Here is a 25,697-nt window from a genome sequence, read left to right on the forward strand (position 1 = left end):
AATTGACGATTTGGTGACCAAAACAAAGTTCGGTGATCGAAAAAGTTAAGCCTCATCGAGCGCGGATACTTTTTTGGAAATCGGTAAAAACTTGTCCAAAATGGTTCGCGGTGCCAGATTTTTTTATTTTATCCCAAACTATGGCTCAAGTGGAGCATGCCCACAAAAAATGAGCCAAATCGGACTAAAATTGACGATTTGGTGACCAAAACAAAGTTCGGTGATCGAAAAAGTTAAGCCTCATCGAGCGCGGATACTTTTTTGGAAATCGGTAAAAACTTGTCCAAAATGGTTCGCGGTGCCAGATTTTTTTATTTTATCCCAAACTATGGCTCAAGTGGAGCATGCCCACAAAAAATGAGCCAAATCGGACTAAAATTGACGATTTGGTGACCAAAACAAAGTTCGGTGATCGAAAAAGTTAAGCCTCATCGAGCGCGGATACTTTTTTGGAAATCGGTAAAAACTTGTCCAAAAATGGTTCGCAGTGCCAGATTTTTTTATTTTATCCCAAACTATGGCTCAAGTGGAGCATGCCAACAAACAATGAGCCAAATCGGACTAAAATTGACGATTTGGTGACCAAAACAAAGTTCGGTGATCGAAAAAGTTAAGCCTCATCGAGCGCGGATACTTTTTTGGAAATCGGTAAAAACTTGTCCAAAATGGTTCGCGGTGCCAGATTTTTTTATTTTATCCCAAACTATGGCTCAAGTGGAGCATGCCCACAAAAAATGAGCCAAATCGGACTAAAATTGACGATTTGGTGACCAAAACAAAGTTCGGTGATCGAAAAAGTTAAGCCTCATCGAGCGCGGATACTTTTTTTGGAAATCGGTAAAAACTTGTCCAAAATGGTTCGCGGTGCCAGATTTTTTTATTTTATCCCAAACTATGGCTCAAGTGGAGATGCCCACAAAAAATGAGCCAAATCGGACTAAAATTGACGATTTGGTGACCAAAACAAAGTTCGGTGATCGAAAAAGTTAAGCCTCATCGAGCGCGGATACTTTTTTGGAAATCGGTAAAAACTTGTCCAAAATGGTTCGCGGTGCCAGATTTTTTTATTTTATCCCAAACTATGGCTCAAGTGGAGCATGCCAACAAAAAATGAGCCAAATCGGACTAAAATTGACGATTTGGTGACCAAAACAAAGTTCGGTGATCGAAAAAGTTAAGCCTCATCGAGCGCGGATACTTTTTTGGAAATCGGTAAAAACTTGTCCAAAATGGTTCGCGGTGCCAGATTTTTTTATTTTATCCCAAACTATGGCTCAAGTGGAGCATGCCCACAAAAAATGAGCCAAATCGGACTAAAATTGACGATTTGGTGACCAAAACAAAGTTCGGTGATCGAAAAAGTTAAGCCTCATCGAGCGCGGATACTTTTTTGGAAATCGGTAAAAACTTGTCCAAAATGGTTCGCGGTGCCAGATTTTTTTATTTTATCCCAAACTATGGCTCAAGTGGAGCATGCCCACAAAAAATGAGCCAAATCGGCCTAAAATTGACGATTTGGTGACCAAAACAAAGTTCGGTGATCGAAAAAGTTAAGCCTCATCGAGCGCGGATACTTTTTTGGAAATCGGTAAAAACTTGTCCAAAATGGTTCGCGGTGCCAGATTTTTTTATTTTATCCCAAACTATGGCTCAAGTGGAGCATGCCCACAAAAAATGAGCCAAATCGGACTAAAATTGACGATTTGGTGACCAAAACAAAGTTCGGTGATCGAAAAAGTTAAGCCTCATCGAGCGCGGATACTTTTTTGGAAATCGGTAAAAACTTGTCCAAAATGGTTCGCGGTGCCAGATTTTTTTATTTTATCCCAAACTATGGCTCAAGTGGAGCATGCCCACAAAAAATGAGCCAAATCGGACTAAAATTGACGATTTGGTGACCAAAACAAAGTTCGGTGATCGAAAAAGTTAAGCCTCATCGAGCGCGGATACTTTTTTGGAAATCGGTAAAAACTTGTCCAAAATCGTTCGCGGTGCCAGATTTTTTTATTTTATCCCAAACTATGGCTCAAGTGGAGCATGCCCACAAAAAATGAGCCAAATCGGCCTAAAATTGACGATTTGGTGACCAAAACAAAGTTCGGTGATCGAAAAAGTTAAGCCTCATCGAGCGCGGATACTTTTTTGGAAATCGGTAAAAACTTGTCCAAAATGGTTCGCGGTGCCAGATTTTTTTATTTTATCCCAAACTATGGCTCAAGTGGAGCATGCCCACAAAAAATGAGCCAAATCGGACTAAAATTGACGATTTGGTGACCAAAACAAAGTTCGGTGATCGAAAAAGTTAAGCCTCATCGAGCGCGGATACTTTTTTGGAAATCGGTAAAAACTTGTCCAAAATGGTTCGCGGTGCCAGATTTTTTTATTTTATCCCAAACTATGGCTCAAGTGGAGCATGCCCACAAAAAATGAGCCAAATCGGACTAAAATTGACGATTTGGTGACCAAAACAAAGTTCGGTGATCGAAAAAGTTAAGCCTCATCGAGCGCGGATACTTTTTTGGAAATCGGTAAAAACTTGTCCAAAATGGTTCGCGGTGCCAGATTTTTTTATTTTATCCCAAACTATGGCTCAAGTGGAGCATGCCCACAAAAAATGAGCCAAATCGGACTAAAATTGACGATTTGGTGACCAAAACAAAGTTCGGTGATCGAAAAAGTTAAGCCTCATCGAGCGCGGATACTTTTTTGGAAATCGGTAAAAACTTGTCCAAAATGGTTCGCGGTGCCAGATTTTTTTATTTTATCCCAAACTATGGCTCAAGTGGAGCATGCCCACAAAAAATGAGCCAAATCGGCCTAAAATTGACGATTTGGTGACCAAAACAAAGTTCGGTGATCGAAAAAGTTAAGCCTCATCGAGCGCGGATACTTTTTTGGAAATCGGTAAAAACTTGTCCAAAATGGTTCGCGGTGCCAGATTTTTTTATTTTATCCCAAACTATGGCTCAAGTGGAGCATGCCCACAAAAAATGAGCCAAATCGGACTAAAATTGACGATTTGGTGACCAAAACAATGTTCGGTGATCGAAAAAGTTAAGCCTCATCGAGCGCGGATACTTTTTTGGAAATCGGTAAAAACTTGTCCAAAATGGTTCGCGGTGCCAGATTTTTTTATTTTATCCCAAACTATGGCTCAAGTGGAGCATGCCCACAAAAAATGAGCCAAATCGGACTAAAATTGACGATTTGGTGACCAAAACAAAGTTCGGTGATCGAAAAAGTTAAGCCTCATCGAGCGCGGATACTTTTTTGGAAATCGGTAAAAACTTGTCCAAAATGGTTCGCGGTGCCAGATTTTTTTATTTTATCCCAAACTATGGCTCAAGTGGAGCATGCCCACAAAAAATGAGCCAAATCGGCCTAAAATTGACGATTTGGTGACCAAAACAAAGTTCGGTGATCGAAAAAGTTAAGCCTCATCGAGCGCGGATACTTTTTTGGAAATCGGTAAAAACTTGTCCAAAATGGTTCGCGGTGCCAGATTTTTTTATTTTATCCCAAACTATGGCTCAAGTGGAGCATGCCCACAAAAAATGAGCCAAATCGGACTAAAATTGACGATTTGGTGACCAAAACAAAGTTCGGTGATCGAAAAAGTTAAGCCTCATCGAGCGCGGATACTTTTTTGGAAATCGGTAAAAACTTGTCCAAAATGGTTCGCGGTGCCAGATTTTTTTATTTTATCCCAAACTATGGCTCAAGTGGAGCATGCCCACAAAAAATGAGCCAAATCGGACTAAAATTGACGATTTGGTGACCAAAACAAAGTTCGGTGATCGAAAAAGTTAAGCCTCATCGAGCGCGGATACTTTTTTGGAAATCGGTAAAAACTTGTCCAAAATGGTTCGCGGTGCCAGATTTTTTTATTTTATCCCAAACTATGGCTCAAGTGGAGCATGCCCACAAAAAATGAGCCAAATCGGACTAAAATTGACGATTTGGTGACCAAAACAAAGTTCGGTGATCGAAAAAGTTAAGCCTCATCGAGCGCGGATACTTTTTTGGAAATCGGTAAAAACTTGTCCAAAATGGTTCGCGGTGCCAGATTTTTTTATTTTATCCCAAACTATGGCTCAAGTGGAGCATGCCCACAAAAAATGAGCCAAATCGGCCTAAAATTGACGATTTGGTGACCAAAACAAAGTTCGGTGATCGAAAAAGTTAAGCCTCATCGAGCGCGGATACTTTTTTGGAAATCGGTAAAAACTTGTCCAAAATGGTTCGCGGTGCCAGATTTTTTTATTTTATCCCAAACTATGGCTCAAGTGGAGCATGCCCACAAAAAATGAGCCAAATCGGACTAAAATTGACGATTTGGTGACCAAAACAAAGTTCGGTGATCGAAAAAGTTAAGCCTCATCGAGCGCGGATACTTTTTTGGAAATCGGTAAAAACTTGTCCAAAATGGTTCGCGGTGCCAGATTTTTTTATTTTATCCCAAACTATGGCTCAAGTGGAGCATGCCCACAAAAAATGAGCCAAATCGGACTAAAATTGACGATTTGGTGACCAAAACAAAGTTCGGTGATCGAAAAAGTTAAGCCTCATCGAGCGCGGATACTTTTTTGGAAATCGGTAAAAACTTGTCCAAAATGGTTCGCGGTGCCAGATTTTTTTATTTTATCCCAAACTATGGCTCAAGTGGAGCATGCCCACAAAAAATGAGCCAAATCGGCCTAAAATTGACGATTTGGTGACCAAAACAAAGTTCGGTGATCGAAAAAGTTAAGCCTCATCGAGCGCGGATACTTTTTTGGAAATCGGTAAAAACTTGTCCAAAATGGTTCGCGGTGCCAGATTTTTTTATTTTATCCCAAACTATGGCTCAAGTGGAGCATGCCCACAAAAAATGAGCCAAATCGGACTAAAATTGACGATTTGGTGACCAAAACAAAGTTCGGTGATCGAAAAAGTTAAGCCTCATCGAGCGCGGATACTTTTTTGGAAATCGGTAAAAACTTGTCCAAAATGGTTCGCGGTGCCAGATTTTTTTATTTTATCCCAAACTATGGCTCAAGTGGAGCATGCCCACAAAAAATGAGCCAAATCGGACTAAAATTGACGATTTGGTGACCAAAACAAAGTTCGGTGATCGAGAAGTTAAGCCTCATCGAGCGCGGATACTTTTTGTAAATGACAATTTCAGCGGTAACCATTGCTCCAAACACACCCCATATACTTGTAAAGGCCATTATAATAGTTCCCCTGCTTGCGTGTTATGCATATTTGATATTTGGAACTGTCTCGGAAACATCAATACTAATTGTATAATTTCCCTTTATTAAACTAACTTTTAACTTAGTGCAAATCGCTCAGTTCCATTCTTTAGGCTGCACTCCGCTAACGCAGAGTGCATTCAAATAAAACTTATCAAATAGAGTTAATACTTACCTATTTAATAAGTTTATCACAACAATTAGGCTAAAAGCAACTGGCTACTGATTTTCCCAATTACCGGCCTAAACCCACTGAAGTCATACTTCCGGTTCAATGTCCGGTTATACAGGTTCTTCGTACCCAATTCATCTGTGCTTTGTTTTGCGGCCGTTCCACTGTATTGTGGATGGTTGGAAGCAAAAAGTTTGCGCGTTTGTCATATTACACTGTATGGCTACGAATTGCATAAATTATAACACAACCGTGGCTAAAATTGCATGTATTAAGTGACTATTTTGCAAACCGCAAGGCGGCGAGTTAAAGTGATCCTGTATATGAATATGAGACTACAATACAATACTGTTGTATATAAATTCGCTCCCGCTTACGCAAATGCCTACGACCATACCATGTTGAATGCACCGGTTCTCGTCCGATCACCGAAGTTAAGCAACATTGGGCCTGGTTAGTACTTGGATGGGTGACCGCTTGGGAACACCAGGTGTTGTAGGCTTTTTCTTTTGAGTATTCAAACCTCATAGAATACTTTTATTCGATATTTACACATTTTAGAGCCTCAAAAAGCCTCGGTGATCGAAAAAGTTAAGCCTCATCGAGCGCGGATACTTTTTTGGAAATCGGTAAAAACTTGTCCAAAATGGTTCGCGGTGCCAGATTTTTTTATTTTATCCCAAACTATGGCTCAAGTGGAGCATGCCCACAAAAAATGAGCCAAATCGGACTAAAATTGACGATTTGGTGACCAAAACAAAGTTCGGTGATCGAAAAAGTTAAGCCTCATCGAGCGCGGATACTTTTTTGGAAATCGGTAAAAACTTGTCCAAAATGGTTCGCGGTGCCAGATTTTTTTATTTTATCCCAAACTATGGCTCAAGTGGAGCATGCCCACAAAAAATGAGCCAAATCGGACTAAAATTGACGATTTGGTGACCAAAACAAAGTTCGGTGATCGAAAAAGTTAAGCCTCATCGAGCGCGGATACTTTTTTGGAAATCGGTAAAAACTTGTCCAAAATGGTTCGCGGTGCCAGATTTTTTTATTTTATCCCAAACTATGGCTCAAGTGGAGCATGCCCACAAAAAATGAGCCAAATCGGACTAAAATTGACGATTTGGTGACCAAAACAAAGTTCGGTGATCGAAAAAGTTAAGCCTCATCGAGCGCGGATACTTTTTTGGAAATCGGTAAAAACTTGTCCAAAATGGTTCGCGGTGCCAGATTTTTTTATTTTATCCCAAACTATGGCTCAAGTGGAGCATGCCCACAAAAAATGAGCCAAATCGGACTAAAATTGACGATTTGGTGACCAAAACAAAGTTCGGTGATCGAAAAAGTTAAGCCTCATCGAGCGCGGATACTTTTTTGGAAATCGGTAAAAACTTGTCCAAAATGGTTCGCGGTGCCAGATTTTTTTATTTTATCCCAAACTATGGCTCAAGTGGAGCATGACCACAAAAAATGAGCCAAATCGGACTAAAATTGACGATTTGGTGACCAAAACAAAGTTCGGTGATCGAAAAAGTTAAGCCTCATCGAGCGCGGATACTTTTTGTAAATGACAATTTCAGCGGTAACCATTGCTCCAAACACACCCCATATACTTGTAAAGGCCATTATAATAGTTCCCCTGCTTGCGTGTTATGCATATTTGATATTTGGAACTGTCTCGGAAACATCAATACTAATTGTATAATTTCCCTTTATTAAACTAACTTTTAACTTAGTGCAAATCGCTCAGTTCCATTCTTTAGGCTGCACTCCGCTAACGCAGAGTGCATTCAAATAAAACTTATCAAATAGAGTTAATACTTACCTATTTAATAAGTTTATCACAACAATTAGGCTAAAAGCAACTGGCTACTGATTTTCCCAATTACCGGCCTAAACCCACTGAAGTCATACTTCCGGTTCAATGTCCGGTTATACAGGTTCTTCGTACCCAATTCATCTGTGCTTTGTTTTGCGGCCGTTCCACTGTATTGTGGATGGTTGGAAGCAAAAAGTTTGCGCGTTTGTCATAATACACTGTATGGCTACGAATTGCATAAATTATAACACAACCGTGGCTAAAATTGCATGTATTAAGTGACTATTTTGCAAACCGCAAGGCGGCGAGTTAAAGTGATCCTGTATATGAATATGAGACTACAATACAATACTGTTGTATATAAATTCGCTCCCGCTTACGCAAATGCCTACGACCATACCATGTTGAATGCACCGGTTCTCGTCCGATCACCGAATTTAAGCAACATTGGGCCTGGTTAGTACTTGGATGGGTGACCGCTTGGGAACACCAGGTGTTGTAGGCTTTTTCTTTTGAGTATTCAAACCTCATAGAATACTTTTATTCGATATTTACACATTTTAGAGCCTCAAAAAGCCTCGGTGATCGAAAAAGTTAAGCCTCATCGAGCGCGGATACTTTTTTGGAAATCGGTAAAAACTTGTCCAAAATGGTTCGCGGTGCCAGATTTTTTTATTTTATCCCAAACTATGGCTCAAGTGGAGCATGCCCACAAAAAATGAGCCAAATCGGACTAAAATTGACGATTTGGTGACCAAAACAAAGTTCGGTGATCGAAAAAGTTAAGCCTCATCGAGCGCGGATACTTTTTTGGAAATCGGTAAAAACTTGTCCAAAATGGTTCGCGGTGCCAGATTTTTTTATTTTATCCCAAACTATGGCTCAAGTGGAGCATGCCCACAAAAAATGAGCCAAATCGGACTAAAATTGACGATTTGGTGACCAAAACAAAGTTCGGTGATCGAAAAAGTTAAGCCTCATCGAGCGCGGATACTTTTTTGGAAATCGGTAAAAACTTGTCCAAAATGGTTCGCGGTGCCAGATTTTTTTATTTTATCCCAAACTATGGCTCAAGTGGAGCATGCCCACAAAAAATGAGCCAAATCGGACTAAAATTGACGATTTGGTGACCAAAACAAAGTTCGGTGATCGAAAAAGTTAAGCCTCATCGAGCGCGGATACTTTTTTGGAAATCGGTAAAAACTTGTCCAAAATGGTTCGCGGTGCCAGATTTTTTTATTTTATCCCAAACTATGGCTCAAGTGGAGCATGACCACAAAAAATGAGCCAAATCGGACTAAAATTGACGATTTGGTGACCAAAACAAAGTTCGGTGATCGAAAAAGTTAAGCCTCATCGAGCGCGGATACTTTTTGTAAATGACAATTTCAGCGGTAACCATTGCTCCAAACACACCCCATATACTTGTAAAGGCCATTATAATAGTTCCCCTGCTTGCGTGTTATGCATATTTGATATTTGGAACTGTCTCGGAAACATCAATACTAATTGTATAATTTCCCTTTATTAAACTAACTTTTAACTTAGTGCAAATCGCTCAGTTCCATTCTTTAGGCTGCACTCCGCTAACGCAGAGTGCATTCAAATAAAACTTATCAAATAGAGTTAATACTTACCTATTTAATAAGTTTATCACAACAATTAGGCTAAAAGCAACTGGCTACTGATTTTCCCAATTACCGGCCTAAACCCACTGAAGTCATACTTCCGGTTCAATGTCCGGTTATACAGGTTCTTCGTACCCAATTCATCTGTGCTTTGTTTTGCGGCCGTTCCACTGTATTGTGGATGGTTGGAAGCAAAAAGTTTGCGCGTTTGTCATAATACACTGTATGGCTACGAATTGCATAAATTATAACACAACCGTGGCTAAAATTGCATGTATTAAGTGACTATTTTGCAAACCGCAAGGCGGCGAGTTAAAGTGATCCTGTATATGAATATGAGACTACAATACAATACTGTTGTATATAAATTCGCTCCCGCTTACGCAAATGCCTACGACCATACCATGTTGAATGCACCGGTTCTCGTCCGATCACCGAATTTAAGCAACATTGGGCCTGGTTAGTACTTGGATGGGTGACCGCTTGGGAACACCAGGTGTTGTAGGCTTTTTCTTTTGAGTATTCAAACCTCATAGAATACTTTTATTCGATATTTACACATTTTAGAGCCTCAAAAAGCCTCGGTGATCGAAAAAGTTAAGCCTCATCGAGCGCGGATACTTTTTTGGAAATCGGTAAAAACTTGTCCAAAATGGTTCGCGGTGCCAGATTTTTTTATTTTATCCCAAACTATGGCTCAAGTGGAGCATGCCCACAAAAAATGAGCCAAATCGGACTAAAATTGACGATTTGGTGACCAAAACAAAGTTCGGTGATCGAAAAAGTTAAGCCTCATCGAGCGCGGATACTTTTTTGGAAATCGGTAAAAACTTGTCCAAAATGGTTCGCGGTGCCAGATTTTTTTATTTTATCCCAAACTATGGCTCAAGTGGAGCATGCCCACAAAAAATGAGCCAAATCGGACTAAAATTGACGATTTGGTGACCAAAACAAAGTTCGGTGATCGAAAAAGTTAAGCCTCATCGAGCGCGGATACTTTTTTGGAAATCGGTAAAAACTTGTCCAAAATGGTTCGCGGTGCCAGATTTTTTTATTTTATCCCAAACTATGGCTCAAGTGGAGCATGCCCACAAAAAATGAGCCAAATCGGACTAAAATTGACGATTTGGTGACCAAAACAAAGTTCGGTGATCGAAAAAGTTAAGCCTCATCGAGCGCGGATACTTTTTTGGAAATCGGTAAAAACTTGTCCAAAGTGGTTCGCGGTGCCAGATTTTTTTATTTTATCCCAAACTATGGCTCAAGTGGAGCATGACCACAAAAAATGAGCCAAATCGGACTAAAATTGACGATTTGGTGACCAAAACAAAGTTCGGTGATCGAAAAAGTTAAGCCTCATCGAGCGCGGATACTTTTTGTAAATGACAATTTCAGCGGTAACCATTGCTCCAAACACACCCCATATACTTGTAAAGGCCATTATAATAGTTCCCCTGCTTGCGTGTTATGCATATTTGATATTTGGAACTGTCTCGGAAACATCAATACTAATTGTATAATTTCCCTTTATTAAACTAACTTTTAACTTAGTGCAAATCGCTCAGTTCCATTCTTTAGGCTGCACTCCGCTAACGCAGAGTGCATTCAAATAAAACTTATCAAATAGAGTTAATACTTACCTATTTAATAAGTTTATCACAACAATTAGGCTAAAAGCAACTGGCTACTGATTTTCCCAATTACCGGCCTAAACCCACTGAAGTCATACTTCCGGTTCAATGTCCGGTTATACAGGTTCTTCGTACCCAATTCATCTGTGCTTTGTTTTGCGGCCGTTCCACTGTATTGTGGATGGTTGGAAGCAAAAAGTTTGCGCGTTTGTCATAATACACTGTATGGCTACGAATTGCATAAATTATAACACAACCGTGGCTAAAATTGCATGTATTAAGTGACTATTTTGCAAACCGCAAGGCGGCGAGTTAAAGTGATCCTGTATATGAATATGAGACTACAATACAATACTGTTGTATATAAATTCGCTCCCGCTTACGCAAATGCCTACGACCATACCATGTTGAATGCACCGGTTCTCGTCCGATCACCGAATTTAAGCAACATTGGGCCTGGTTAGTACTTGGATGGGTGACCGCTTGGGAACACCAGGTGTTGTAGGCTTTTTCTTTTGAGTATTCAAACCTCATAGAATACTTTTATTCGATATTTACACATTTTAGAGCCTCAAAAAGCCTCGGTGATCGAAAAAGTTAAGCCTCATCGAGCGCGGATACTTTTTTGGAAATCGGTAAAAACTTGTCCAAAATGGTTCGCGGTGCCAGATTTTTTTATTTTATCCCAAACTATGGCTCAAGTGGAGCATGCCCACAAAAAATGAGCCAAATCGGACTAAAATTGACGATTTGGTGACCAAAACAAAGTTCGGTGATCGAAAAAGTTAAGCCTCATCGAGCGCGGATACTTTTTTGGAAATCGGTAAAAACTTGTCCAAAATGGTTCGCGGTGCCAGATTTTTTTATTTTATCCCAAACTATGGCTCAAGTGGAGCATGCCCACAAAAAATGAGCCAAATCGGACTAAAATTGACGATTTGGTGACCAAAACAAAGTTCGGTGATCGAAAAAGTTAAGCCTCATCGAGCGCGGATACTTTTTTGGAAATCGGTAAAAACTTGTCCAAAATGGTTCGCGGTGCCAGATTTTTTTATTTTATCCCAAACTATGGCTCAAGTGGAGCATGACCACAAAAAATGAGCCAAATCGGACTAAAATTGACGATTTGGTGACCAAAACAAAGTTCGGTGATCGAAAAAGTTAAGCCTCATCGAGCGCGGATACTTTTTTGGAAATCGGTAAAAACTTGTCCAAAATGGTTCGCGGTGCCAGATTTTTTTATTTTATCCCAAACTATGGCTCAAGTGGAGCATGCCCACAAAAAATGAGCCAAATCGGACTAAAATTGACGATTTGGTGACCAAAACAAAGTTCGGTGATCGAAAAAGTTAAGCCTCATCGAGCGCGGATACTTTTTTGGAAATCGGTAAAAACTTGTCCAAAATGGTTCGCGGTGCCAGATTTTTTTATTTTATCCCAAACTATGGCTCAAGTGGAGCATGCCCACAAAAAATGAGCCAAATCGGACTAAAATTGACGATTTGGTGACCAAAACAAAGTTCGGTGATCGAAAAAGTTAAGCCTCATCGAGCGCGGATACTTTTTTGGAAATCGGTAAAAACTTGTCCAAAATGGTTCGCGGTGCCAGATTTTTTTATTTTATCCCAAACTATGGCTCAAGTGGAGCATGCCCACAAAAAATGAGCCAAATCGGACTAAAATTGACGATTTGGTGACCAAAACAAAGTTCGGTGATCGAAAAAGTTAAGCCTCATCGAGCGCGGATACTTTTTTGGAAATCGGTAAAAACTTGTCCAAAATGGTTCGCGGTGCCAGATTTTTTTATTTTATCCCAAACTATGGCTCAAGTGGAGCATGCCCACAAAAAATGAGCCAAATCGGACTAAAATTGACGATTTGGTGACCAAAACAAAGTTCGGTGATCGAAAAAGTTAAGCCTCATCGAGCGCGGATACTTTTTTGGAAATCGGTAAAAACTTGTCCAAAATGGTTCGCGGTGCCAGATTTTTTTATTTTATCCCAAACTATGGCTCAAGTGGAGCATGCCCACAAAAAATGAGCCAAATCGGACTAAAATTGACGATTTGGTGACCAAAACAAAGTTCGGTGATCGAAAAAGTTAAGCCTCATCGAGCGCGGATACTTTTTTGGAAATCGGTAAAAACTTGTCCAAAATGGTTCGCGGTGCCAGATTTTTTTATTTTATCCCAAACTATGGCTCAAGTGGAGCATGACCACAAAAAATGAGCCAAATCGGACTAAAATTGACGATTTGGTGACCAAAACAAAGTTCGGTGATCGAAAAAGTTAAGCCTCATCGAGCGCGGATACTTTTTTGGAAATCGGTAAAAACTTGTCCAAAATGGTTCGCGGTGCCAGATTTTTTTATTTTATCCCAAACTATGGCTCAAGTGGAGCATGCCCACAAAAAATGAGCCAAATCGGACTAAAATTGACGATTTGGTGACCAAAACAAAGTTCGGTGATCGAAAAAGTTAAGCCTCATCGAGCGCGGATACTTTTTTGGAAATCGGTAAAAACTTGTCCAAAATGGTTCGCGGTGCCAGATTTTTTTATTTTATCCCAAACTATGGCTCAAGTGGAGCATGCCCACAAAAAATGAGCCAAATCGGACTAAAATTGACGATTTGGTGACCAAAACAAAGTTCGGTGATCGAAAAAGTTAAGCCTCATCGAGCGCGGATACTTTTTTGGAAATCGGTAAAAACTTGTCCAAAATGGTTCGCGGTGCCAGATTTTTTTATTTTATCCCAAACTATGGCTCAAGTGGAGCATGCCCACAAAAAATGAGCCAAATCGGACTAAAATTGACGATTTGGTGACCAAAACAAAGTTCGGTGATCGAAAAAGTTAAGCCTCATCGAGCGCGGATACTTTTTTGGAAATCGGTAAAAACTTGTCCAAAATGGTTCGCGGTGCCAGATTTTTTTATTTTATCCCAAACTATGGCTCAAGTGGAGCATGACCACAAAAAATGAGCCAAATCGGACTAAAATTGACGATTTGGTGACCAAAACAAAGTTCGGTGATCGAAAAAGTTAAGCCTCATCGAGCGCGGATACTTTTTGTAAATGACAATTTCAGCGGTAACCATTGCTCCAAACACACCCCATATACTTGTAAAGGCCATTATAATAGTTCCCCTGCTTGCGTGTTATGCATATTTGATATTTGGAACTGTCTCGGAAACATCAATACTAATTGTATAATTTCCCTTTATTAAACTAACTTTTAACTTAGTGCAAATCGCTCAGTTCCATTCTTTAGGCTGCACTCCGCTAACGCAGAGTGCATTCAAATAAAACTTATCAAATAGAGTTAATACTTACCTATTTAATAAGTTTATCACAACAATTAGGCTAAAAGCAACTGGCTACTGATTTTCCCAATTACCGGCCTAAACCCACTGAAGTCATACTTCCGGTTCAATGTCCGGTTATACAGGTTCTTCGTACCCAATTCATCTGTGCTTTGTTTTGCGGCCGTTCCACTGTATTGTGGATGGTTGGAAGCAAAAAGTTTGCGCGTTTGTCATAATACACTGTATGGCTACGAATTGCATAAATTATAACACAACCGTGGCTAAAATTGCATGTATTAAGTGACTATTTTGCAAACCGCAAGGCGGCGAGTTAAAGTGATCCTGTATATGAATATGAGACTACAATACAATACTGTTGTATATAAATTCGCTCCCGCTTACGCAAATGCCTACGACCATACCATGTTGAATGCACCGGTTCTCGTCCGATCACCGAAGTTAAGCAACATTGGGCCTGGTTAGTACTTGGATGGGTGACCGCTTGGGAACACCAGGTGTTGTAGGCTTTTTCTTTTGAGTATTCAAACCTCATAGAATACTTTTATTCGATATTTACACATTTTAGAGCCTCAAAAAGCCTCGGTGATCGAAAAAGTTAAGCCTCATCGAGCGCGGATACTTTTTTGGAAATCGGTAAAAACTTGTCCAAAATGGTTCGCGGTGCCAGATTTTTTTATTTTATCCCAAACTATGGCTCAAGTGGAGCATGCCCACAAAAAATGAGCCAAATCGGACTAAAATTGACGATTTGGTGACCAAAACAAAGTTCGGTGATCGAAAAAGTTAAGCCTCATCGAGCGCGGATACTTTTTTGGAAATCGGTAAAAACTTGTCCAAAATGGTTCGCGGTGCCAGATTTTTTTATTTTATCCCAAACTATGGCTCAAGTGGAGCATGCCCACAAAAAATGAGCCAAATCGGACTAAAATTGACGATTTGGTGACCAAAACAAAGTTCGGTGATCGAAAAAGTTAAGCCTCATCGAGCGCGGATACTTTTTTGGAAATCGGTAAAAACTTGTCCAAAATGGTTCGCGGTGCCAGATTTTTTTATTTTATCCCAAACTATGGCTCAAGTGGAGCATGCCCACAAAAATGAGCCAAATCGGACTAAAATTGACGATTTGGTGACCAAAACAAAGTTCGGTGATCGAAAAAGTTAAGCCTCATCGAGCGCGGATACTTTTTTGGAAATCGGTAAAAACTTGTCCAAAATGGTTCGCGGTGCCAGATTTTTTTATTTTATCCCAAACTATGGCTCAAGTGGAGCATGACCACAAAAAATGAGCCAAATCGGACTAAAATTGACGATTTGGTGACCAAAACAAAGTTCGGTGATCGAAAAAGTTAAGCCTCATCGAGCGCGGATACTTTTTTGGAAATCGGTAAAAACTTGTCCAAAATGGTTCGCGGTGCCAGATTTTTTTATTTTATCCCAAACTATGGCTCAAGTGGAGCATGCCCACAAAAAATGAGCCAAATCGGACTAAAATTGACGATTTGGTGACCAAAACAAAGTTCGGTGATCGAAAAAGTTAAGCCTCATCGAGCGCGGATACTTTTTTGGAAATCGGTAAAAACTTGTCCAAAATGGTTCGCGGTGCCAGATTTTTTTATTTTATCCCAAACTATGGCTCAAGTGGAGCATGCCCACAAAAAATGAGCCAAATCGGACTAAAATTGACGATTTGGTGACCAAAACAAAGTTCGGTGATCGAAAAAGTTAAGCCTCATCGAGCGCGGATACTTTTTTGGAAATCGGTAAAAACTTGTCCAAAATGGTTCGCGGTGCCAGATTTTTTTATTTTATCCCAAACTATGGCTCAAGTGGAGCATGCCCACAAAAAATGAGCCAAATCGGACTAAAATTGACGATTTGGTGACCAAAACAAAGTTCGGTGATCGAAAAAGTTAAGCCTCATCGAGCGCGGATACTTTTTTGGAAATCGGTAAAAACTTGTCCAAAATGGTTCGCGGTGCCAGATTTTTTTATTTTATCCCAAACTATGGCTCAAGTGGAGCATGCCCACAAAAAATGAGCCAAATCGGACTAAAATTGACGATTTGGTGACCAAAACAAAGTTCGGTGATCGAAAAAGTTAAGCCTCATCGAGCGCGGATACTTTTTTGGAAATCGGTAAAAACTTGTCCAAAATGGTTCGCGGTGCCAGATTTTTTTATTTTATCCCAAACTATGGCTCAAGTGGAGCATGCCCACAAAAAATGAGCCAAATCGGACTAAAATTGACGATTTGGTGACCAAAACAAAGTTCGGTGATCGAAAAAGTTAAGCCTCATCGAGCGCGGATACTTTTTTGGAAATCGGTAAAAACTTGTCCAAAATGGTTCGCGGTGCCAGATTTTTTTATTTTATCCCAAACTATGGCTCAAGTGGAGCATGACCACAAAAAATGAGCCAAATCGGACTAAAATTGACGATTTGGTGACCAAAACAAAGTTCGGTGATCGAAAAAGTTAAGCCTCATCGAGCGCGGATACTTTTTGTAAATGACAATTTCAGCGGTAACCATTGCTCCAAACACACCCCATATACTTGTAAAGGCCATTATAATAGTTCCCCTGCTTGCGTGTTATGCATATTTGATATTTGGAACTGTCTCGGAAACATCAATACTAATTGTATAATTTCCCTTTATTAAACTAACTTTTAACTTAGTGCAAATCGCTCAGTTCCATTCTTTAGGCTGCACTCCGCTAACGCAGAGTGCATTCAAATAAAACTTATCAAATAGAGTTAATACTTACCTATTTAATAAGTTTATCACAACAATTAGGCTAAAAGCAACTGGCTACTGATTTTCCCAATTACCGGCCTAAACCCACTGAAGTCATACTTCCGGTTCAATGTCCGGTTATACAGGTTCTTCGTACCCAATTCATCTGTGCTTTGTTTTGCGGCCGTTCCACTGTATTGTGGATGGTTGGAAGCAAAAAGTTTGCGCGTTTGTCATAATACACTGTATGGCTACGAATTGCATAAATTATAACACAACCGTGGCTAAAATTGCATGTATTAAGTGACTATTTTGCAAACCGCAAGGCGGCGAGTTAAAGTGATCCTGTATATGAATATGAGACTACAATACAATACTGTTGTATATAAATTCGCTCCCGCTTACGCAAATGCCTACGACCATACCATGTTGAATGCACCGGTTCTCGTCCGATCACCGAAGTTAAGCAACATTGGGCCTGGTTAGTACTTGGATGGGTGACCGCTTGGGAACACCAGGTGTTGTAGGCTTTTTCTTTTGAGTATTCAAACCTCATAGAATACTTTTATTCGATATTTACACATTTTAGAGCCTCAAAAAGCCTCGGTGATCGAAAAAGTTAAGCCTCATCGAGCGCGGATACTTTTTTGGAAATCGGTAAAAACTTGTCCAAAATGGTTCGCGGTGCCAGATTTTTTTATTTTATCCCAAACTATGGCTCAAGTGGAGCATGCCCACAAAAAATGAGCCAAATCGGACTAAAATTGACGATTTGGTGACCAAAACAAAGTTCGGTGATCGAAAAAGTTAAGCCTCATCGAGCGCGGATACTTTTTTGGAAATCGGTAAAAACTTGTCCAAAATGGTTCGCGGTGCCAGATTTTTTTATTTTATCCCAAACTATGGCTCAAGTGGAGCATGCCCACAAAAAATGAGCCAAATCGGACTAAAATTGACGATTTGGTGACCAAAACAAAGTTCGGTGATCGAAAAAGTTAAGCCTCATCGAGCGCGGATACTTTTTTGGAAATCGGTAAAAACTTGTCCAAAATGGTTCGCGGTGCCAGATTTTTTTATTTTATCCCAAACTATGGCTCAAGTGGAGCATGCCCACAAAAAATGAGCCAAATCGGACTAAAATTGACGATTTGGTGACCAAAACAAAGTTCGGTGATCGAAAAAGTTAAGCCTCATCGAGCGCGGATACTTTTTTGGAAATCGGTAAAAACTTGTCCAAAATGGTTCGCGGTGCCAGATTTTTTTATTTTATCCCAAACTATGGCTCAAGTGGAGCATGCCCACAAAAAATGAGCCAAATCGGACTAAAATTGACGATTTGGTGACCAAAACAAAGTTCGGTGATCGAAAAAGTTAAGCCTCATCGAGCGCGGATACTTTTTTGGAAATCGGTAAAAACTTGTCCAAAATGGTTCGCGGTGCCAGATTTTTTTATTTTATCCCAAACTATGGCTCAAGTGGAGCATGCCCACAAAAAATGAGCCAAATCGGACTAAAATTGACGATTTGGTGACCAAAACAAAGTTCGGTGATCGAAAAAGTTAAGCCTCATCGAGCGCGGATACTTTTTTGGAAATCGGTAAAAACTTGTCCAAAATGGTTCGCGGTGCCAGATTTTTTTATTTTATCCCAAACTATGGCTCAAGTGGAGCATGCCCACAAAAAATGAGCCAAATCGGACTAAAATTGACGATTTGGTGACCAAAACAAAGTTCGGTGATCGAAAAAGTTAAGCCTCATCGAGCGCGGATACTTTTTTGGAAATCGGTAAAAACTTGTCCAAAATGGTTCGCGGTGCCAGATTTTTTTATTTTATCCCAAACTATGGCTCAAGTGGAGCATGCCCACAAAAAATGAGCCAAATCGGACTAAAATTGACGATTTGGTGACCAAAACAAAGTTCGGTGATCGAAAAAGTTAAGCCTCATCGAGCGCGGATACTTTTTTGGAAATCGGTAAAAACTTGTCCAAAATGGTTCGCGGTGCCAGATTTTTTTATTTTATCCCAAACTATGGCTCAAGTGGAGCATGCCCACAAAAAATGAGCCAAATCGGACTAAAATTGACGATTTGGTGACCAAAACAAAGTTCGGTGATCGAAAAAGTTAAGCCTCATCGAGCGCGGATACTTTTTTGGAAATCGGTAAAAACTTGTCCAAAATGGTTCGCGGTGCCAGATTTTTTTATTTTATCCCAAACTATGGCTCAAGTGGAGCATGCCCACAAAAAATGAGCCAAATCGGACTAAAATTGACGATTTGGTGACCAAAACAAAGTTCGGTGATCGAAAAAGTTAAGCCTCATCGAGCGCGGATATTTTTTTGGAAATCGGTAAAAACTTGTCCAAAATGGTTCGCGGTGCCAGATTTTTTTATTTTATCCCAAACTATGGCTCAAGTGGAGCATGCCCACAAAAAATGAGCCAAATCGGACTAAAATTGACGATTTGGTGAGCAAAACAAAGTTCGGTGATCGAAAAAGTTAAGCCTCATCGAGCGCGGATACTTTTTTGGAAATCGGTAAAAACTTGTCCAAAATGGTTCGCGGTGCCAGATTTTTTTATTTTATCCCAAACTATGGCTCAAGTGGAGCATGCCCACAAAAAATGAGCCAAATCGGACTAAAATTGACGATTTGGTGACCAAAACAAAGTTCGGTGATCGAAAAAGTTAAGCCTCATCGAGCGCGGATACTTTTTTGGAAATCGGTAAAAACTTGTCCAAAATGGTTCGCGGTGCCAGATTTTTTTATTTTATCCCAAACTATGGCTCAAGTGGAGCATGCCCACAAAAAATGAGCCAAATCGGACTAAAATTGACGATTTGGTGACCAAAACAAAGTTCGGTGATCGAAAAAGTTAAGCCTCATCGAGCGCGGATACTTTTTTGGAAATCGGTAAAAACTTGTCCAAAATGGTTCGCGGTGCCAGATTTTTTTATTTTATCCCAAACTATGGCTCAAGTGGAGCATGCCCACAAAAAATGAGCCAAATCGGACTAAAATTGACGATTTGGTGACCAAAACAAAGTTCGGTGATCGAAAAAGTTAAGCCTCATCGAGCGCGGATACTTTTTTGGAAATCGGTAAAAACTTGTCCAAAATGGTTCGCGGTGCCAGATTTTTTTATTTTATCCCAAACTATGGCTCAAGTGGAGCATGCCCACAAAAAATGAGCCAAATCGGACTAAAATTGACGATTTGGTGACCAAAACAAAGTTCGGTGATCGAAAAAGTTAAGCCTCATCGAGCGCGGATACTTTTTGTAAATGACAATTTCAGCGGTAACCATTGCTCCAAACACACCCCATATACTTGTAAAGGCCATTATAATAGTTCCCCTGCTTGCGTGTTATGCATATTTGATATTTGGAACTGTCTCGGAAACATCAATACTAATTGTATAATTTCCCTTTATTAAACTAACTTTTAACTTAGTGCAAATCGCTCAGTTCCATTCTTTAGGCTGCACTCCGCTAACGCAGAGTGCATTCAAATAAAACTTATCAAATAGAGTTAATACTTACCTATTTAATAAGTTTATCACAACAATTAGGCTAAAAGCAACTGGCTACTGATTTTCCCAATTACCGGCCTAAACCCACTGAAGTCATACTTCCGGTTCAATGTCCGGTTATACAGGTTCTTCGTACCCAATTCATCTGTGCTTTGTTTTGCGGCCGTTCCACTGTATTGTGGATGGTTGGAAGCAAAAAGTTTGCGCGTTTGTCATAATACACTGTATGGCTACGAATTGCATAAATTATAACACAACCGTGGCTAAAATTGCATGTATTAAGTGACTATTTTGCAAACCGCAAGGCGGCGAGTTAAAGTGATCCTGTATATGAATATGAGACTACAATACAATACTGTTGTATATAAATTCGCTCCCGCTTACGCAAATGCCTACGACCATACCATGTTGAATGCACCGGTTCTCGTCCGATCACCGAAGTTAAGCAACATTGGGCCTGGTTAGTACTTGGATGGGTGACCGCTTGGGAACACCAGGTGTTGTAGGCTTTTTCTTTTGAGTATTCAAACCTCATAGAATACTTTTATTCGATATTTACACATTTTAGAGCCTCAAAAAGCCTCGGTGATCGAAAAAGTTAAGCCTCATCGAGCGCGGATACTTTTTTGGAAATCGGTAAAAACTTGTCCAAAATGGTTCGCGGTGCCAGATTTTTTTATTTTATCCCAAACTATGGCTCAAGTGGAGCATGCCCACAAAAAATGAGCCAAATCGGACTAAAATTGACGATTTGGTGACCAAAACAAAGTTCGGTGATCGAAAAAGTTAAGCCTCATCGAGCGCGGATACTTTTTTGGAAATCGGTAAAAACTTGTCCAAAATGGTTCGCGGTGCCAGATTTTTTTATTTTATCCCAAACTATGGCTCAAGTGGAGCATGCCCACAAAAAATGAGCCAAATCGGACTAAAATTGACGATTTGGTGACCAAAACAAAGTTCGGTGATCGAAAAAGTTAAGCCTCATCGAGCGCGGATACTTTTTTGGAAATCGGTAAAAACTTGTCCAAAATGGTTCGCGGTGCCAGATTTTTTTTATCTTGTCGCAAACTATGGCTCAAGTGGAGCATGCCCACAAAAAATGAGCCAAATCGGACTAAAATTGACGATTTGGTGACCAAAACAAAGTTCGGTGATCGAAAAAGTTAAGCCTCATCGAGCGCGGATACTTTTTGTAAATGACAATTTCAGCGGTAACCATTGCTCCAAACACACCCCATATACTTGTAAAGGCCATTATAATAGTTCCCCTGCTTGCGTGTTATGCATATTTGATATTTGGAACTGTCTCGGAAACATCAATACTAATTGTATAATTTCCCTTTATTAAACTAACTTTTAACTTAGTGCAAATCGCTCAGTTCCATTCTTTAGGCTGCACTCCGCTAACGCAGAGTGCATTCAAATAAAACTTATCAAATAGAGTTAATACTTACCTATTTAATAAGTTTATCACAACAATTAGGCTAAAAGCAACTGGCTACTGATTTTCCCAATTACCGGCCTAAACCCACTGAAGTCATACTTCCGGTTCAATGTCCGGTTATACAGGTTCTTCGTACCCAATTCATCTGTGCTTTGTTTTGCGGCCGTTCCACTGTATTGTGGATGGTTGGAAGCAAAAAGTTTGCGCGTTTGTCATAATACACTGTATGGCTACGAATTGCATAAATTATAACACAACCGTGGCTAAAATTGCATGTATTAAGTGACTATTTTGCAAACCGCAAGGCGGCGAGTTAAAGTGATCCTGTATATGAATATGAGACTACAATACAATACTGTTGTATATAAATTCGCTCCCGCTTACGCAAATGCCTACGACCATACCATGTTGAATGCACCGGTTCTCGTCCGATCACCAAAGTTAAGCAACATTGGGCCTGGTTAGTACTTGGATGGGTGACCGCTTGGGAACACCAGGTGTTGTAGGCTTTTTCTTTTGAGTATTCAAACCTCATAGAATACTTTTATTCGATATTTACACATTTTAGAGCCTCAAAAAGCCTCGGTGATCGAAAAAGTTAAGCCTCATCGAGCGCGGATACTTTTTTGGAAATCGGTAAAAACTTGTCCAAAATGGTTCGCGGTGCCAGATTTTTTTATTTTATCCCAAACTATGGCTCAAGTGGAGCATGCCCACAAAAAATGAGCCAAGTCGGACTAAAATTGACGATTTGGTGACCAAAACAAAGTTCGGTGATCGAAAAAGTTAAGCCTCATCGAGCGCGGATACTTTTTTGGAAATCGGTAAAAACTTGTCCAAAATGGTTCGCGGTGCCAGATTTTTTTATTTTATCGCAAACTATGGCTCAAGTGGAGCATGCCCACAAAAAATGAGCCAAATCGGACTAAAATTGACGATTTGGTGACCAAAACAAAGTTCGGTGATCGAAAAAGTTAAGCCTCATCGAGCGCGGATACTTTTTGTAAATGACGATTTCAGCGGTAACCATTGCTCCAAACACACCCCATATACTTGTAAAGGCCATTATAATAGTTCCCCTGCTTGCGTGTTATGCATATTTGATATTTGGAACTGTCTCGGAAACATCAATACTAATTGTATAATTTCCCTTTATTAAACTAACTTTTAACTTAGTGCAAATCGCTCAGTTCCATTCTTTAGGCTGCACTCCGCTAACGCAGAGTGCATTCAAATAAAACTTATCAAATAGAGTTAATACTTACCTATTTAATAAGTTTATCACAACAATTAGGCTAAAAGCAACTGGCTACTGATTTTCCCAATTACCGGCCTAAACCCACTGAAGTCATACTTCCGGTTCAATGTCCGGTTATACAGGTTCTTCGTACCCAATTCATCTGTGCTTTGTTTTGCGGCCGTTCCACTGTATTGTGGATGGTTGGAAGCAAAAAGTTTGCGCGTTTGTCATAATACACTGTATGGCTACGAATTGCATAAATTATAACACAACCGTGGCTAAAATTGCATGTATTAAGTGACTATTTTGCAAACCGCAAGGCGGCGAGTTAAAGTGATCCTGTATATGAATATGAGACTACAATACAATACTGTTGTATATAAATTCGCTCCCGCTTACGCAAATGCCTACGACCATACCATGTTGAATGCACCGGTTCTCGTCCGATCACCGAAGTTAAGCAACATTGGGCCTGGTTAGTACTTGGATGGGTGACCGCTTGGGAACACCAGGTGTTGTAGGCTTTTTCTTTTGAGTATTCAAACCTCATAGAATACTTTTATTCGATATTTACACATTTTAGAGCCTCAAAAAGCCTCGGTGATCGAAAAAGTTAAGCCTCATCGAGCGCGGATACTTTTTTGGAAATCGGTAAAAACTTGTCCAAAATGGTTCGCGGTGCCAGATTTTTTTATTTTATCCCAAACTATGGCTCAAGTGGAGCATGCCCACAAAAAATGAGCCAAATCGGACTAAAATTGACGATTTGGTGACCAAAACAAAGTTCGGTGATCGAAAAAGTTAAGCCTCATCGAGCGCGGATACTTTTTTGGAAATCGGTAAAAACTTGTCCAAAATGGTTCGCGGTGCCAGATTTTTTTATTTTATCGCAAACTATGGCTCAAGTGGAGCATGCCCACAAAAAATGAGCCAAATCGGACTAAAATTGACGATTTGGTGACCAAAACAAAGTTCGGTGATCGAAAAAGTTAAGCCTCATCGAGCGCGGATACTTTTTGTAAATGACAATTTCAGCGGTAACCATTGCTCCAAACACACCCCATATACTTGTAAAGGCCATTATAATAGTTCCCCTGCTTGCGTGTTATGCATATTTGATATTTGGAACTGTCTCGGAAACATCAATACTAATTGTATAATTTCCCTTTATTAAACTAACTTTTAACTTAGTGCAAATCGCTCAGTTCCATTCTTTAGGCTGCACTCCGCTAACGCAGAGTGCATTCAAATAAAACTTATCAAATAGAGTTAATACTTACCTATTTAATAAGTTTATCACAACAATTAGGCTAAAAGCAACTGGCTACTGATTTTCCCAATTACCGGCCTAAACCCACTGAAGTCATACTTCCGGTTCAATGTCCGGTTATACAGGTTCTTCGTACCCAATTCATCTGTGCTTTGTTTTGCGGCCGTTCCACTGTATTGTGGATGGTTGGAAGCAAAAAGTTTGCGCGTTTGTCATAATACACTGTATGGCTACGAATTGCATAAATTATAACACAACCGTGGCTAAAATTGCATGTATTAAGTGACTATTTTGCAAACCGCAAGGCGGCGAGTTAAAGTGATCCTGTATATGAATATGAGACTACAATACAATACTGTTGTATATAAATTCGCTCCCGCTTACGCAAATGCCTACGACCATACCATGTTGAATGCACCGGTTCTCGTCCGATCACCGAAGTTAAGCAACATTGGGCCTGGTTAGTACTTGGATGGGTGACCGCTTGGGAACACCAGGTGTTGTAGGCTTTTTCTTTTGAGTATTCAAACCTCATAGAATACTTTTATTCGATATTTACACATTTTAGAGCCTCAAAAAGCCTCGGTGATCGAAAAAGTTAAGCCTCATCGAGCGCGGATACTTTTTTGGAAATCGGTAAAAACTTGTCCAAAATGGTTCGCGGTGCCAGATTTTTTTATTTTATCCCAAACTATGGCTCAAGTGGAGCATGCCCACAAAAAATGAGCCAAATCGGACTAAAATTGACGATTTGGTGACCAAAACAAAGTTCGGTGATCGAAAAAGTTAAGCCTCATCGAGCGCGGATACTTTTTTGGAAATCGGTAAAAACTTGTCCAAAATGGTTCGCGGTGCCAGATTTTTTTATTTTATCCCAAACTATGGCTCAAGTGGAGCATGCCCACAAAAAATGAGCCAAATCGGACTAAAATTGACGATTTGGTGACCAAAACAAAGTTCGGTGATCGAAAAAGTTAAGCCTCATCGAGCGCGGATACTTTTTTGGAAATCGGTAAAAACTTGTCCAAAATGGTTCGCGGTGCCAGATTTTTTTATTTTATCCCAAACTATGGCTCAAGTGGAGCATGCCCACAAAAAATGAGCCAAATCGGACTAAAATTGACGATTTGGTGACCAAAACAAAGTTCGGTGATCGAAAAAGTTAAGCCTCATCGAGCGCGGATACTTTTTTGGAAATCGGTAAAAACTTGTCCAAAATGGTTCGCGGTGCCAGATTTTTTTATTTTATCCCAAACTATGGCTCAAGTGGAGCATGCCCACAAAAAATGAGCCAAATCGGACTAAAATTGACGATTTGGTGACCAAAACAAAGTTCGGTGATCGAAAAAGTTAAGCCTCATCGAGCGCGGATACTTTTTTGGAAATCGGTAAAAACTTGTCCAAAATGGTTCGCGGTGCCAGATTTTTTTATTTTATCCCAAACTATGGCTCAAGTGGAGCATGCCCACAAAAAATGAGCCAAATCGGACTAAAATTGACGATTTGGTGACCAAAACAAAGTTCGGTGATCGAAAAAGTTAAGCCTCATCGAGCGCGGATACTTTTTGTAAATGACAATTTCAGCGGTAACCATTGCTCCAAACACACCCCATATACTTGTAAAGGCCATTATAATAGTTCCCCTGCTTGCGTGTTATGCATATTTGA

At 40.0% G+C, this 25,697-nt stretch overlaps 10 non-coding genes across 10 annotated transcripts; all 10 read left to right on the forward strand.

Moving 5' to 3' along the window:
• The first annotated feature begins 5,792 nt into the window (after positions 1–5,792).
• LOC142347522 (5S ribosomal RNA) lies at positions 5,793–5,911 on the forward strand. The gene has a single exon (XR_012760510.1). It is a non-coding gene; the product is annotated as a 5S ribosomal RNA (ribosomal RNA).
• Positions 5,912–7,611: 1,700 nt separating this feature from the next.
• Positions 7,612–7,730, forward strand: LOC142347126 (5S ribosomal RNA). Its single transcript, XR_012760147.1, has one exon. It is a non-coding gene; the product is annotated as a 5S ribosomal RNA (ribosomal RNA).
• A 1,512-nt stretch (positions 7,731–9,242) lies between these two features.
• LOC142347127 (5S ribosomal RNA) lies at positions 9,243–9,361 on the forward strand. Its single transcript, XR_012760148.1, has one exon. It is a non-coding gene; the product is annotated as a 5S ribosomal RNA (ribosomal RNA).
• Positions 9,362–10,873: 1,512 nt separating this feature from the next.
• On the forward strand, positions 10,874–10,992 carry LOC142347129 (5S ribosomal RNA). Its single transcript, XR_012760150.1, has one exon. It is a non-coding gene; the product is annotated as a 5S ribosomal RNA (ribosomal RNA).
• A 3,204-nt stretch (positions 10,993–14,196) lies between these two features.
• Positions 14,197–14,315, forward strand: LOC142347534 (5S ribosomal RNA). The gene has a single exon (XR_012760521.1). It is a non-coding gene; the product is annotated as a 5S ribosomal RNA (ribosomal RNA).
• Positions 14,316–16,954: 2,639 nt separating this feature from the next.
• Positions 16,955–17,073, forward strand: LOC142347546 (5S ribosomal RNA). Its single transcript, XR_012760532.1, has one exon. It is a non-coding gene; the product is annotated as a 5S ribosomal RNA (ribosomal RNA).
• Positions 17,074–20,465: 3,392 nt separating this feature from the next.
• On the forward strand, positions 20,466–20,584 carry LOC142347559 (5S ribosomal RNA). Its single transcript, XR_012760544.1, has one exon. It is a non-coding gene; the product is annotated as a 5S ribosomal RNA (ribosomal RNA).
• A 1,325-nt stretch (positions 20,585–21,909) lies between these two features.
• LOC142347015 (5S ribosomal RNA) lies at positions 21,910–22,028 on the forward strand. The gene has a single exon (XR_012760043.1). It is a non-coding gene; the product is annotated as a 5S ribosomal RNA (ribosomal RNA).
• Positions 22,029–23,164: 1,136 nt separating this feature from the next.
• LOC142347570 (5S ribosomal RNA) lies at positions 23,165–23,283 on the forward strand. Its single transcript, XR_012760555.1, has one exon. It is a non-coding gene; the product is annotated as a 5S ribosomal RNA (ribosomal RNA).
• Positions 23,284–24,419: 1,136 nt separating this feature from the next.
• LOC142347582 (5S ribosomal RNA) lies at positions 24,420–24,538 on the forward strand. Its single transcript, XR_012760566.1, has one exon. It is a non-coding gene; the product is annotated as a 5S ribosomal RNA (ribosomal RNA).
• The last annotated feature ends 1,159 nt before the right edge of the window (positions 24,539–25,697 follow it).

Source organism: Convolutriloba macropyga, chromosome 9 (assembly GCF_964194025.1).
Source record: "Convolutriloba macropyga chromosome 9, txConMacr16.3, whole genome shotgun sequence".
Lineage (NCBI taxonomy): Eukaryota > Metazoa > Xenacoelomorpha > Acoela > Convolutidae > Convolutriloba > Convolutriloba macropyga.